We start from the raw sequence: 13814 nt of genomic DNA, 5'->3' as shown, positions 1-13814 counted from the left end.
GTAGTGCACTAAATAGGGAATAGGGTACCATTTGGGAAGCATAGAGCCTGTATTAAACCATTTGGGCCACAACGCTCATTTCCATTCTGCTGTAGAACAGTGTCTCTGAGCATTACAACAGAAGGGTGGGGGGGTTCCATGTACTGTTTATGCACACAGGATGTACACGCTAAGTACACGCTAAGATAGGGCCCAGCTGTCTAACAATAACACACCTCTCTCTCTCTGTAGGATGTATACTCAGATAGCAGTCTAACAATAACACCTCTCTCTCTCTGTATGATGTATACTCAGATAGCAGTCTAACAATAACACCTCTCTCTCTCTCTATAGGATGTATACTCAGATAGCTGTCTAACAATAACACCTCTCTCTCTCTGTAGGATGTATACTCAGATAGCAGTCTAACAATAACACCTCTCTCTCTCTGTAGGATGTATACTCAGATAGCAGTCTAACAATAACACCTCTCTCTCTCTGTAGGATGTATACTCAGATAGCAGTCTAACAATAACACCTCTCTCTCTCTGTAGGATGTATACTCAGATAGCAGTCTAACAATAACACCTCTCTCTCTCTGTAGGATGTATACTCAGATAGCAGTCTAACAATAACACCTCTCTCTCTGTAGGATGTATACTCAGATAGCAGTCTAACAATAACACCTCTCTCTCTCTGTAGGATGTATACTCAGATAGCAGTCTAACAATAACACCTCTCTCTCTGTAGGATGTATACTCAGATAGCAGTCTAACAATAACACCTCTCTCTCTCTGTAGGATGTATACTCAGATAGCAGTCTAACATTAACACCTCTCTCTCTGTGCTGGGAATTTGTTGGCACTGATCCTGACTAGTAACTCTCCTGGGTCGACAGACTGTGCTGTTATACACACACACACACAGAAATACTCACACACCGCTCGAGGGCAATCTCTGAAGGCAGTAAGGTGTGACTGAACAGATTGGTAGGCTGGCATCGATGCCCGGGGATACCATCACTCTGTCAGACATGGCTGTGCAAAAACACACACACATCATCATCCAGTCCATGTCTTTATACCATTCTCTATTCTCCTCTCTTCTCCTCTCTGTTCTATTCTCCTCTGCACTTTTCTCTCCTCCTCTGTTCTCTCCTCCTCTGTTCTCTTCTCCTCTTTCTCCTCTCTTATACTCTCCTCTCCTCTGTTCTCTTCTCCTCTCCAATAATCTGTTATTTTCTCTCCTCTCCTCTCCTCTCCTCTCCTCTCCTCTCCTCTCCTCTCCTCTCCTCTCCTCTCCTCTCCTCTCCTCTCCTCTCCTCTCCTCTCCTCTCCTCTCCTCTCCTCTCCTCTCCTCTCCTCTCTTCTCCTCTGTTTTCTTCTCCTCTCCTCTCATCTCTTCTCCTCTCCTCTCCTCTCTTCTCCTCTGTTTTCTTCTCCTCTGTTGTATTATCTTTTCCTCTGTTTTCTTCTCATCTGTTATATTCTAATCTCCTTGGTTCTCTTCTCCTCTCCTTTCCTCTGTTCTCCTCTCCTCTGTTCTCCCCTGTTCTCCTCTCATCTCCTCTGTACTCTTCTCCACTCTTCACATCTCTTCTCCTCTCCTCTTTTCTCTTCTCATCGCCTCTCCTCTGTACTCCTCTCCTCTGTTCTCTCCACCTCTGTTCTCTCCTCCTCTGTTCTCCTCTCCTCTGTACTCTTCTCCTATGTTCTCTCCTCATCTGTTCAATTCTGCTCTCCTCTCTTCTCTTCTCCTCTCCTCTGCTCTGTTCTCCTCTGTTTATTCTCCTCTGTTCTCCTCCCCTCTCCTCTGTTCTCTTATCCTCTGTTCTCTTCTCCTCTGTTCTGTTCTCTTCTCCTCTGTACTCTTCTCTTCTCCTCTGTACTCTTCTCCTCTCCTTTGTTCTCTCTTCCTCTGTTCTCTTCTCCTCTCCTTTGTTCACTTCTCTTCTCTCATATGTTCTCTTCTCCTCTCCTCTCCTCTGTTCTCTTCTCTTCTGCTCTCTTCTTTTCTCCTCTCCTCTGTTCTCTTCTGTTCTCCTCTCCTCTGTTCTCTTCTCCTTTGTTCTCTCCTCCTCTGTTCTCTCCTCCTCTTTTATCCTCTTCTCTGTACTCCTCTCCTCTGTTCTCTCCTCATCTGTTCACTTCTCCTCTCCTCTGTTCTCTTCTGTTCTCCTCTCCTCTGTTCTCTTCTCCTTTGTTCTCTCCTCCTCTGTTCTCTCCTCCTCTTTTATCCTCTTCTCTGTACTCCTCTCCTCTGTTCTCTCCTCATCTGTTCACTTCTCCTCTCCTCTGTTCTCTTCTGTTCTCCTCTCCTCTGTTCTCTTCTCCTGTGTTCTCTCCTCCTCTGTTCTCTCCTTCTCTTCTCCTCTCCTCTGTTCTCCTCTCCTCTGTACTGCTCTCCTCTGTTCTCTCTTCCTCTGTTCTCTTCTCCTCTCCTTTGTTCACTTCTACTCTCTTCTCTTCTCTTCTCTCCTCTCCTCTGTTCTTTTCTCTTCTCTTCTCTCCTCTGTTCTCTTCTCCTCTCTGTTCTCTTCTCTTCTCCTCTCCATTGTTTCTTCTCCTCTCCTCTGTTCTCCTCTGTTCTCTTCTCTTCTCTTCTGCTCTGTTCTCCTCTCCTCTATCCTCCTCTCCTCTGTTCTTTTCTCCTCTGCACTGTTCTCTTCTCTTCTCCTCTGTTCTCTTCTCCTCTCTGTTCTCTTCTCCTCTCCTCTGTTTTCTTCTCTTCTCCTCTGTTCTCTTCTCGTCTTCTCTCCTCTGTTCTCTCCTCCTCTGTTCTCCTCTCTCCTCTTCTCCTCTGTTCTGTTCTCTTCTCCTCTGCCCTTCTCCTCTCTCATTTTCTCTCCTCTCTTCTCTCCTCTCCTCTGGTCTCCTCTCCTCTGTTCTCTCCTGTCCTCTGTTCTCTCCTCTCCTCTGTTCTCTCCTCCCCTCAGCTATGCCAGCCTAACACAAAGGATTTCATTACAAGCTAAACGTTTCAGGAATCACAGGAAGGACAGGAAGGACAAGGATTCTGCTGTGGAACTGAGTTTGTGATGTCATAACCTGTTAATTTTATTTTGGTCTCTGCATTATGACTTGTTGACCTCTGTAGAGAGCATGTCCATCACCACAGAGAAGTTAAGGACACTCTTCAATGAGGGTTTTAAAAGAAAAGCCATTCGTTTCTCAGCTAGCCTACTGGTAGTTCTCACTCGAGGGAAAACTTTGTTAAAACTGTCTCAGTTTCTTTAACAACTGTTTTCTAGAATTTATCTGAAACTAATTATAATTAGTTTGTAGCCTGGTCTTTATTTTCATTATTGTTGTTGGTTTTAACCCAGTTTAGAGGCTGTGAGCTTTGATATACCACAACCACATGCTGTTTACGAACGCACCCTATGACGTTAGATAATATGTTGACAACGATGTAGGCTGTGTGTAGCGGTTAGCGGTTATGATATGAAGGTTTGGCTAGGAAAGGTTTTTTCGCCTGGTCACAGACATCTGATGTGTTGTGTAATGAAGTCTACAAGCCAAGTGAAAAGGTGAGGAGAGCACGTAGATGCGAGAAGGAATTATACAACGATCAAAGTGATCATGCAGTTTGTATGTGGCTGCTATGAGAGTGAACTGTGTTTTATCGTGTGATCAGGGGTGTATTCATTCCTCGTATTCTGTTGAAAAATGTTTTTTGGACGGAAGCAAACTGAACGAATTTGGGATAAACATACCTGAATTTGTCCAATAGAAACTCTCGTTTGCAACTGTTGGACTAATGATTACACCCTAGATCAGCTAGATGCAGGCCAGAGTGTGCAAGGCGGGATTGAATGTGTCACTGTGTCACCTTGACTACTCACATTTTTTCTCTCCACCTGTGCACCTACGTTGTAAACTTTAATTGAACTGATTAAATGGACTATGAATGACAGTCATCCAATATGCTGTGATAGAAATAAGGCCATGCTCATACAAAAATGTATCGTCCTCCCTCGTCTTAAACGGCACCGACTGTCACTGGTGTGTGTGTGCTATTGTAACACAGCTCGGTCATACATTAGCATGTACATGCTACATACCTGCATGTCAAATCAATTCATCAAACGTTCTGTGTGGCGTGTTACAGTGGAGGTAGAGAACAACGTACTAACACAACGATGACAACAACAGGGAAATACACCTTCTGTTTTACGTTACGATTTATCCAAGGTCAATTATCACCATAGTTAGTACTGGAGGAAGAACAGAAGCTCAGAACAACACCCGATATTAGCTTCACTTATTTTCTCTGCCTCTCCGCTTCTCTCTCCTACGCGTTTTCATACAGACATATGTGCCGCCCCGCTTGCTGTTGCACTCTTAGAAGTGTGACACTGACATTGCTGCAGTTATTTGCCATTCCTTGTTTCTGAATGTTGTGAAAGGAGACCACAATTGAAAGATTGTATAGGAGTTCATTCTGAAACAGTATTTGGGACACACCCGGGTAACTAACAGGCTATAGTACTAACCACTATAATAGCTGTATATAGGCTATAGCATCAAAATACTGCTGATAAAAACCATGACAACAAACGGCTAATCAGATTTTAGTGTGAAAGTGATTGTTGCCAAATTCTTTTTTCTGAATGTTAAAAAAAGGAAACTACAATTAAATTGTGTTACGTGAGTTAATTCTGACAGCTCAAACTATCTTTGGTGGGGGACACACCCAGTAACTAACAGGTAACTAAGAGGCTTTATTATAAAATACTTGAATACAGGCTTTAGTCCTAAAGGCTATAGCGTCGAACAACTGTCATACAAGCTGGTAAAAACTGGGACAACAAACGGCTAGCATTTATTTTCATCAACAACAGATTTAGATGAGATGTTAAAAAGGCAGACATAGACTGTACAGTGTAGTGGGTCAGATGCTCAAAGAGACTGCATCAAAAAATTAAAACGCAACATGTAAAGTGTTTGTCCCATGAGCTGAAATAAAAGATCTCCGAAATATTCCATATGCACAAAAAGCTTCTTTCTCTAAAATGTTGTACCCAAATTTGTTTACAGTGAGGGAAAAAAGTATTTGATCCCCTGCTGATTTTGTACGTTTTCCCACTGACAAAGAAATGATCAGTCTATAATTTTAATGGTAGGTTTATTTGAACAGTGAGAGACAGGATAACAACAAAACAATCTAGAAAAACGCATGTCAAAAATGTTATCAATTGATTTGCATTTTAATGAGGGAATTAAGTGTTTGACCCCTCTGCAAAACATGACTTAGTACTTGGTAGCAAAACCCTTTTTGGCAATCACAGAGGTCAGACGTTTCTTGTAGTTGGCCACCAGGTTTGCACACATCTCAGGAGGGATTTTGTCCCACTCCTCTTTGCAGATCTTCTCCAAGTCATTAAGGTTTCGAGCCTGACGTTTGGCAACTCGAACCTTCAGCTCCCTCCACAGATTTTCTATGGGATTAAGGTCTGGAGACTGGCTAGGCCACTCCAGGACCTTAATGTGCTTCTTCTTGAGCCACTCCTTTGTTGCCTTGGCCGTGTGTTTTGGGTCATTGTCATGCTGGAATACCCATCCACGACCCATTTTCAATGCCCTGGCTGAGGGAAGGAGGTTCTCACCAAAGATTTGACGGTACATGGCCCCGTCCATCGTCCCTTTGATGCGGTGAAGTTGTCCTTTCCCCTTAGCAGAAAAACACCCCCAAAACATAATGTTTCCACCTCCATGTTTGACGGTGGGGATGGTGTTCCTGGGGTCATAGGCAGCATTCCTCCTCCTCCAATCACGGCGAGTTGAGTTGATGCCAAAGAGCTCCATTTTGGTCTCATCTGACCACAACACTTTCACCCAGTTCTCCTCTGAATCATTCAAATATTCATTGGCAAACTTCAGACGGGCATGTATATGTGCTTTCTTGAGCAGGGGGACCTTGCGGGTGCTGCAGGATTTCAGTCCTTCACGGCGTAGTGTGTTACCAATTGTTTTCTTGATGACTATGGTCCCAGCTGCCTTGAGATCATTGACAAGATCCTCCCGTGTAGTTCTGGGCTGATTCCTCACCGTCCTCATGATCATTGCAACTCCACGAGGTGAGATCTTGCATGGAGCCCCAGGCCGAGGGAGATTGACAGTTATTTTGTGTTTCTTCCATTTGCGAATAATCGCACCAACTGTTGTCACCTTCTCACCTGGTCTTGTAGCCCATTCCAGCCTTGTGTAGGTCTACAATCTTGTCCCTGACATCCTTGGAGAGCTCTTTGGTCTTGGCCATGGTGGAGAGTTTGGAATCTGATTGATTGATTGCTTCTGTGGACAGGTGTCTTTTATACAGGTAACAAGCTGAGTTTAGGAGCACTCCCTTTAAGAGTGTGTTCCTAATCTCAGCTCGTTACCTGTATAAAAGACACCTGGGAGCCAGAAATCTTTCTGATTGAGAGGGGGTCAAATACTTATTTCCCTCATTAAAATGCAAATCAATTTATAACATTTTTGACATGCGTTTTTCTGGATTTGTTTGTTCAGTAGTAATTGAGCCTTCCTCTGGCTCTGCTTCAATGTGGAGTAGTAGGCTACTGCAGCAGGTTTGAAGAAGGTGATGTAATGTAATGTGAGGTAATGTAATGTGATGTAATGTAATGTGAGGTAATGTAATGTGATGTAATGTAATGCGAGGTAATGTAATGTGAGGTAATGTAATGTGAGGTAATGTAATGTGAGGTAATGTAATGTGAGGTAATGTAATGTGAGGTAATGTAGCAGTTTGATATGTAACAGCAAGGTAAGCTTCTAAATGTTTGTAAATGCTTTAGCTGGATTCTTTACTGGGTTTCACTAGACGACAGCTGATTCTCCCCTCCCCTCCCCTCCCTTCCTCTCCCCTCCCCTCCCCTCCCCTCCCCTCCCCTCCCCTCCCCTCCCATTCAATATGTTAGGTCTATAGTTGTCTGTATGTTAGGTCTATAGTTGTCTGTGTGTTAGGTCTATAGTTGTCTGTGTGTTAGGTCTATAGTTGTCTGTATGTTAGGTCTATAGTTGTCTGTATGTTAGGTCTACAGTTGTCTGTGTGTTAGGTCTATAGTTGTCCGTGTGTTAGGTCTATAGTTGTCTGTGTGTTAGGTCTACAGTTGTCTGTGTGTTAGGTCTATAGTTGTCTGTGTGTTAGGTCTACAGTTGTCTGTATGTTAGGTCTACAGTTGTCTGTGTATTAGGTCTATAGTTGTCTGTGTGTTAGGTCTACAGTTGTCTGTGTGTTAGGTCTACAGTTGTATGTGTGTTAGGTCTATAGTTGTCTGTGTGTTAGGTCTACAGTTGTCTGTATGTTAGGTCTACAGTTGTCTGTGTGTTAGGTCCACAGTTGTCTGTGTGTTAGGTCTATAGTTGTCTGTGTGTTAGGTCTATAGTTGTCTGTGTGTTAGGTCTATAGTTGTCTGTGTGTTAGGTCTATAGTTGTCTGTGTGTTAGGTCTATAGTTGTCTGTGTGTTAGGTCTATAGTTGTCTGTGTGTTAGGTCTATAGTTGTCTGTGTGTTAGGTCTATAGTTGTCTGTGTGTTAGGTCTACAGTTGTTTGTGTGTTAGGTCTATAGTTGTCTGTGTGTTAGGTCTATAGTTGTCTGTATGTTAGGTCTACAGTTGTCTGTGTGTTAGGTCTACAGTTGTCTGTGTGTTAGGTCTATAGTTGTCTGTGTGTTAGGTCTACAGTTGTCTGTGTGTTAGGTCTATAGTTGTCTGTGTGTTAGGTCTATAGTTGTCTGTAGGTTAGGTCTTTGGTTGTCTGTGTGTTAGGTCTATAGTTGTCTGTGGGTTAGGTCTATTGTTGTATGTGTGTTAGGTCTACAGTTGTATGTGTGTTAGATCTACAGTTGTCTGTGTGTTAGGTCTATAGTTGTCTGTGTGTTAGGTCTACAGTTGTCTGTGTGTTAGGTCTATAGTTGTCTGTGTGTTAGGTCTATAGTTGTCTGTGTGTTAGGTCTATAGTTGTCTGTGTGTTAGGTCTATAGTTGTCTGTGTGTTAGGTCTACAGTTGTCTGTGTGTTAGGTCTATAGTTGTCTGTGTGTTAGGTCTACAGTTGTCTGTGTGTTAGGTCTACAGTTGTCTGTGTGTTAGGTCTATAGTTGTCTGTGTGTTAGGTCTATAGTTGTCTGTGTGTTAGGTCTATAGTTGTCTGTGTGTTAGGTCTACAGTTGTCTGTGTGTTAGGTCTATAGTTGTCTGTTTGTTAGGTCTACAGTTGTCTGTGTGTTATGTCTATAATTGTCTGTGTGTTAGGTCTACAGTTGTATGTGTGTTAGGTCTATAGTTGTCTGTGTGTTAGGTCTACAGTTGTCTGTGTGTTAGGTCTATAGTTGTCTGTGTGTTAGGTCTACAGTTGTCTGTGTGTTAGGTCTATAGTTGTCTGTGTGTTAGGTCTACAGTTGTCTGTGTGTTAGGTCTATAGTTGTCTGTGTGTTAGGTCTATAGTTGTCTGTGTGTTAGGTCTATAGTTGTATGTGTGTTAGGTCTATAGTTGTCTGTGTATCAGGTCTATAGTTGTCTGTGTGTTAGGTCTACAGTTGTCTGTGTGTTAGGTCTATAGTTGTCTATGTGTTAGGTCTACAGTTGTCTGTGTGTTAGGTCTATAGTTGTCTGTGTGTTAGGTCTACAGTTGTCTGTGTGTTAGGTCTATAGTTGTCTGTTTGTTAGGTCTATAGTTGTCTGTATGTTAGGTCTACAGTTGTCTGTGTGTTAGGTCTATAGTTTTCTGTGTGTTAGGTCTATAGTTTTCTGTGTGTTAGGTCTACAGTTGTCTGTGTGTTCGGTATATATTTGTCTGTGTGTTAGGTCTATAGTTGTCTGTATGTTGGGTCTACAGTTGTCTGTGTGTTAGGTCTATAGTTGTCTGTGTGTTAGGTCTACAGTTGTATGTGTGTTTGGTCTATAGTTGTCAGTGTGTTAGGTCTACAGTTGTATGTGTGTTAGGTCTATAGTTGTCTGTGTGTTAGGTCTACAGTTGTCTGTGTGTTAGGTCTATAGTTGTCTCTGTGTTAGGTCTACAGTTGTCTGTGTGTTAGGTCTATAGTTGTCTGTGTGTTAGGTCTATAGTTGTCTGTGTGTTAGGTCTATAGTTGTCTGTGTGTTAGGTCTACAGTTGTCTGTGTATTAGGTCTATAGTTGTCTGTGTGTTAGGTCTATAGTTGTCTGTGTGTTAGGTCTATAGTTGTCTGTGTGTTAGGTCTACAGTTGTATGTGTGTTAGGTCTATAGTTGTCTGTGTGTTAGGTCTACAGTTGTCTGTGTGTTAGGTCTACAGTTGTATGTGTGTTAGGTCTATAGTTGTCTGTGTGTTAGGTCTACAGTTGTCTGTGTGTTAGGTCTATAGTTGTCTGTGTGTTAGGTCTACAGTTGTCTCTGTGTTAGGTCTACAGTTGTTTGTGTGTTAGGTCTATAGTTGTCTGTGTGTTAGGTCTACAGTTGTATGTGTGTTAGGTCTACAGTTGTCTGTGTGTTAGGTCTACAGTTGTCTGTGTGTTAGGTCTATAGTTGTCTGTGTGTTAGGTCTACAGTTGTCTGTGTGTTAGGTCTACAGTTGTATGTGTGTTAGGTCTATAGTTGTCTGTGTGTTAGGTCTACAGTTGTATGTGTGTTAGGTCTATAGTTGTCTGTGTGTTAGGTCTACAGTTGTCTGTGTGTTAGGTCTATAGTTGTCTGTGTGTTAGGTCTACAGTTGTCTGTGTGTTAGGTCTATAGTTGTCTGTGTGTTAGGTCTATAGTTGTTTGTATGTTACGTCTACAGTTGTCTGTGTGTTAGGTATACAGTTGTATGTGTGTTAGGTTTATAGTTGTCTGTGTGTTAGGTCTACAGTTGTCAGTGTGTTAGGTCTATAGTTGTCTGTTTGTTAGGTCTACAGTTGTCTGTGTGTTAGGTCTACAGTTGTTTGTGTGTTAGGTCTATAGTTGTCTGTGTGTTAGGTCTACAGTTGTCTGTGTGTTAGGTCTACAGTTGTCCGTGTGTTAGGTCTATAGTTGTCTGTGTGTTAGGTCTACACTTGTCTGTGTGTTAGGTCTATAGTTGTCCGTGTGTTAGGTCTATAGTTGTCCGTGTGTTAGGTCTACAGTTGTCTGTGGTTAGGTCTATAGTTGTCTGTGTGTTAGGTCTACAGTTGTCTGTATGTTAGGTCTACAGTTGTCTGTGTATTAGGTCTATAGTTGTCTGTGTGTTAGGTCTACAGTTGTCTGTGTGTTAGGTCTACAGTTGTATGTGTGTTAGGTCTATAGTTGTCTGTGTGTTAGGTCTATAGTTGTCTGTGTGTTAGGTCTATAGTTGTCTGTGTGTTAGGTCTATAGTTGTCTGTGTATTAGGTCTATAGTTGTCTGTGTGTTAGGTCTACAGTTGTTTGTGTGTTAGGTCTATAGTTGTCTGTGTGTTAGGTCTATAGTTGTTTGTATGTTACGTCTACAGTTGTCTGTGTGTTAGGTCTACAGTTGTATGTGTGTTAGGTCTATAGTTGTCTGTGTGTTAGGTCTACAGTTGTCTGTGTGTTAGGTCTATAGTTGTCTGTTTGTTAGGTCTACAGTTGTCTGTGTGTTAGGTCTACAGTTGTCTGTGTGTTAGGTCTATAGTTGTATGTGTGTTAGGTCTACAGTTGTATGTGTGTTAGGTCTATAGTTGTCTGTGTGTTAGGTCTACAGTTGTCTGTGTGTTAGGTCTACAGTTGTATGTGTGTTAGGTCTATAGTGGTCTGTGTGTTAGGTCTACAGTTGTCTGTGTGTTAGGTCTATAGTTGTCTGTGTGTTAGGTCTACAGTTGTCTGTGTGTTAGGTCTACAGTTGTTTGTGTGTTAGGTCTACAGTTGTCTGTGTGTTAGGTCTATAGTTGTCTGTGTGTTAGGTCTACAGTTGTCTGTGTGTTAGGTCTACAGTTGTATGTGTGTTAGGTCTATAGTTGTCTGTGTGTTAGGTCTACAGTTGTATGTGTGTTAGGTCTATAGTTGTCTGTGTGTTAGGTCTACAGTTGTCTGTGTGTTAGTTCTATAGTTGTCTGTGTGTTAGGTCTACAGTTGTCTGTGTGTTAGGTCTATAGTTGTCTGTGTGTTAGGTCTATAGTTGTCTGTGTGTTAGGTCTACAGTTGTCTGTGTGTTAGGTCTACAGTTGTAAGTGTGTTAGGTCTATAGTTGTCTGTGTGTTAGGTCTACAGTTGTCTGTGTGTTAGGTCTATAGTTGTCTGTGTGTTAGGTCTACAGTTGTCTGTGTGTTAGGTCTATAGTTGTCTGTGTGTTAATTCTATAGTTGTCTGTGTGTTAGGTCTATAGTTGTCTGTGTGTTAGGTCTATAGTTGTCTGTGTGTTAGGTCTATAGTTGTCTGTGTGTTAGGTCTATAGTTGTCTGTGTGTTAGGTCTATAGTTGTATGTGTGTTAGGTCTATAGTTGTCTGTGTATCAGGTCTATAGTTGTCTGTGTGTTAGGTCTACAGTTGTCTGTGTGTTAGGTCTATAGTTGTCTATGTGTTAGGTCTACAGTTGTCTGTGTGTTAGGTCTATAGTTGTCTGTGTGTTAGGTCTACAGTTGTCTGTGTGTTAGGTCTATAGTGGTATGTGTGTTAGGTCTATAGTTGTCTGTGTGTTAGGTCTACAGTTGTCTGTGTGTTAGGTCTATAGTTGTCTGTGTGTTAGGTCTACAGTTGTCTGTGTGTTAGGTCTACAGTTGTCTGTGTGTTAGGTCTATAGTTGTCTGTGTGTTAGGTCTATAGTTGTCTGTGTATCAGGTCTATAGTTGTCTGTGTGTTAGGTCTACAGTTGTCTGTGTGTTAGGTCTATAGTTGTCTGTGTGTTAGGTCTACAGTTGTCTGTGTGTTAGGTCTATAGTTGTCTGTGTGTTAGGTCTACAGTTGTCTGTGTGTTAGGTCTATAGTGGTATGTGTGTTAGGTCTATAGTTGTCTGTGTGTTAGGTCTATAGTTGTCTGTGTATCAGGTCTATAGTTGTCTGTGTGTTAGGTCTACAGTTGTCTGTGTGTTAGGTCTATAGTTGTCTGTGTGTTAGGTCTACAGTTGTCTGTGTGTTAGGTCTATAGTTGTCTGTGTGTTAGGTCTACAGTTGTCTGTGTGTTAGGTCTATAGTGGTATGTGTGTTAGGTCTATAGTTGTCTGTGTGTTAGGTCTACAGTTGTCTGTGTGTTAGGTCTATAGTTGTCTGTGTGTTAGGTCTACAGTTGTCTGTGTGTTAGGTCTATAGTTGTCTGTGTGTTAGGTATACAGTTGTCTGTGTGTTAGGTCTATAGTTGTCTGTGTGTTAGGTCTATAGTTGTCTGTGTGTTAGGTCTATAGTTGTATGTGTGTTAGGTCTATAGTTGTCTGTGTATCAGGTCTATAGTTGTCTGTGTGTTAGGTCTACAGTTGTCTGTGTGTTATGTCTATAATTGTCTGTGTGTTAGGTCTACAGTGGTATGTGTGTTAGGTCTATAGTTGTCTGTGTGTTAGGTCTACAGTTGTCTGTGTGTTAGGTCTATAGTTGTCTGTGTGTTAGGTCTACAGTTGTCTGTGTGTTAGGTCTACAGTTGTCTGTGTGTTAGGTCTATAGTTGTCTGTATGTTAGGTCTACAGTTGTCTGTATGTTAGGTCTACAGTTGTCTGTGTGTTAGGTCTATAGTTGTCTGTGTGTTAGGTCTATAGTTGTCTGTGTGTTAGGTCTATAGTTGTCTGTGTGTTAGGTCTATAGTTGTATGTGTGTTAGGTCTATAGTTGTCTGTGTATCAGGTCTATAGTTGTCTGTGTGTTAGGTCTACAGTTGTCTGTGTGTTAGGTCTATAGTTGTCTTTGTGTTAGGTCTACAGTTGTCTGTGTGTTAGGTCTATAGTTGTCTGTGTGTTAGGTCTACAGTTGTCTGTGTGTTCGGTCTATATTTGTCTGTGTGTTAGGTCTATAGTTGTCTGTATGTTAGGTCTACAGTTGTCTGTATGTTAGGTCTACAGTTGTCTGTGTGTTAGGTCTATAGTTGTCTGTGTGTTAGGTCTACAGTTGTATGTGTGTTAGGTCTATAGTTGTCTGTGTGTTAGGTCTATAGTTGTCTGTTTGTTAGGTCTATAGTTGTCTGTATGTTAGGTCTACAGTTGTCTGTGTGTTAGGTCTATAGTTGTCTGTGTGTTAGGTCTATAGTTTTCTGTATGTTAGGTCTACAGTTGTCTGTGTGTTCGGTCTATATTTGTTTGTGTGTTAGGTCTATAGTTGTCTGTATGTTAGGTCTACAGTTGTCTGTGTGTTAGGTCTATAGTTGTCTGTGTGTTAGGTCTACAGTTGTATGTGTGTTAGGTCTATAGTTGTCTGTGTGTTAGGTCTACAGTTTTCTGTGTGTTAGGTCTATAGTTGTCTGTTTGTTAGGTCTATAGTTGTCTGTATGTTAGGTCTACAGTTGTCTGTGTGTTAGGTCTATATTTGTCTGTGTGTTAGGTCTATAGTTTTCTGTGTGTTAGGTCTACAGTTGTCTGTGTGTTCGGTCTATATTTGTCTGTGTGTTAGGTCTATAGTTGTCTGTATGTTAGGTCTACAGTTGTCTGTGTGTTAGGTCTATAGTTGTCTGTGTGTTAGGTCTACAGTTGTATGTGTGTTAGGTCTATAGTTGTCTGTGTGTTAGGTCTACAGTTGTATGTGTGTTAGGTCTATAGTTGTCTGTGTGTTAGGTCTACAGTTGTATGTGTGTTAGGTCTATAGTTGTCTGTGTGTTAGGTTTACAGTTGTCTGTGTGTTAGGTCTATAGTTGTCTGTGTGTTAGGTCTATAGTTGTCTGTGTGTTAGGTATATAGTTGTCTGTGTGTTAGGTCTACAGTTGTCTGTGTGTTAGGTCTATAGTTGTCTGTTTGTTAGGTCTATAGTTGTCT

Source organism: Coregonus lavaretus (genome assembly GCF_964263955.1).
Source record: "Coregonus lavaretus genome assembly, chromosome: 23".
NCBI lineage: Eukaryota > Metazoa > Chordata > Actinopteri > Salmoniformes > Salmonidae > Coregonus > Coregonus lavaretus.
The sequence above is the reverse complement of the archived record's forward strand: the minus strand, read 5'-3'. Positions refer to the sequence as shown.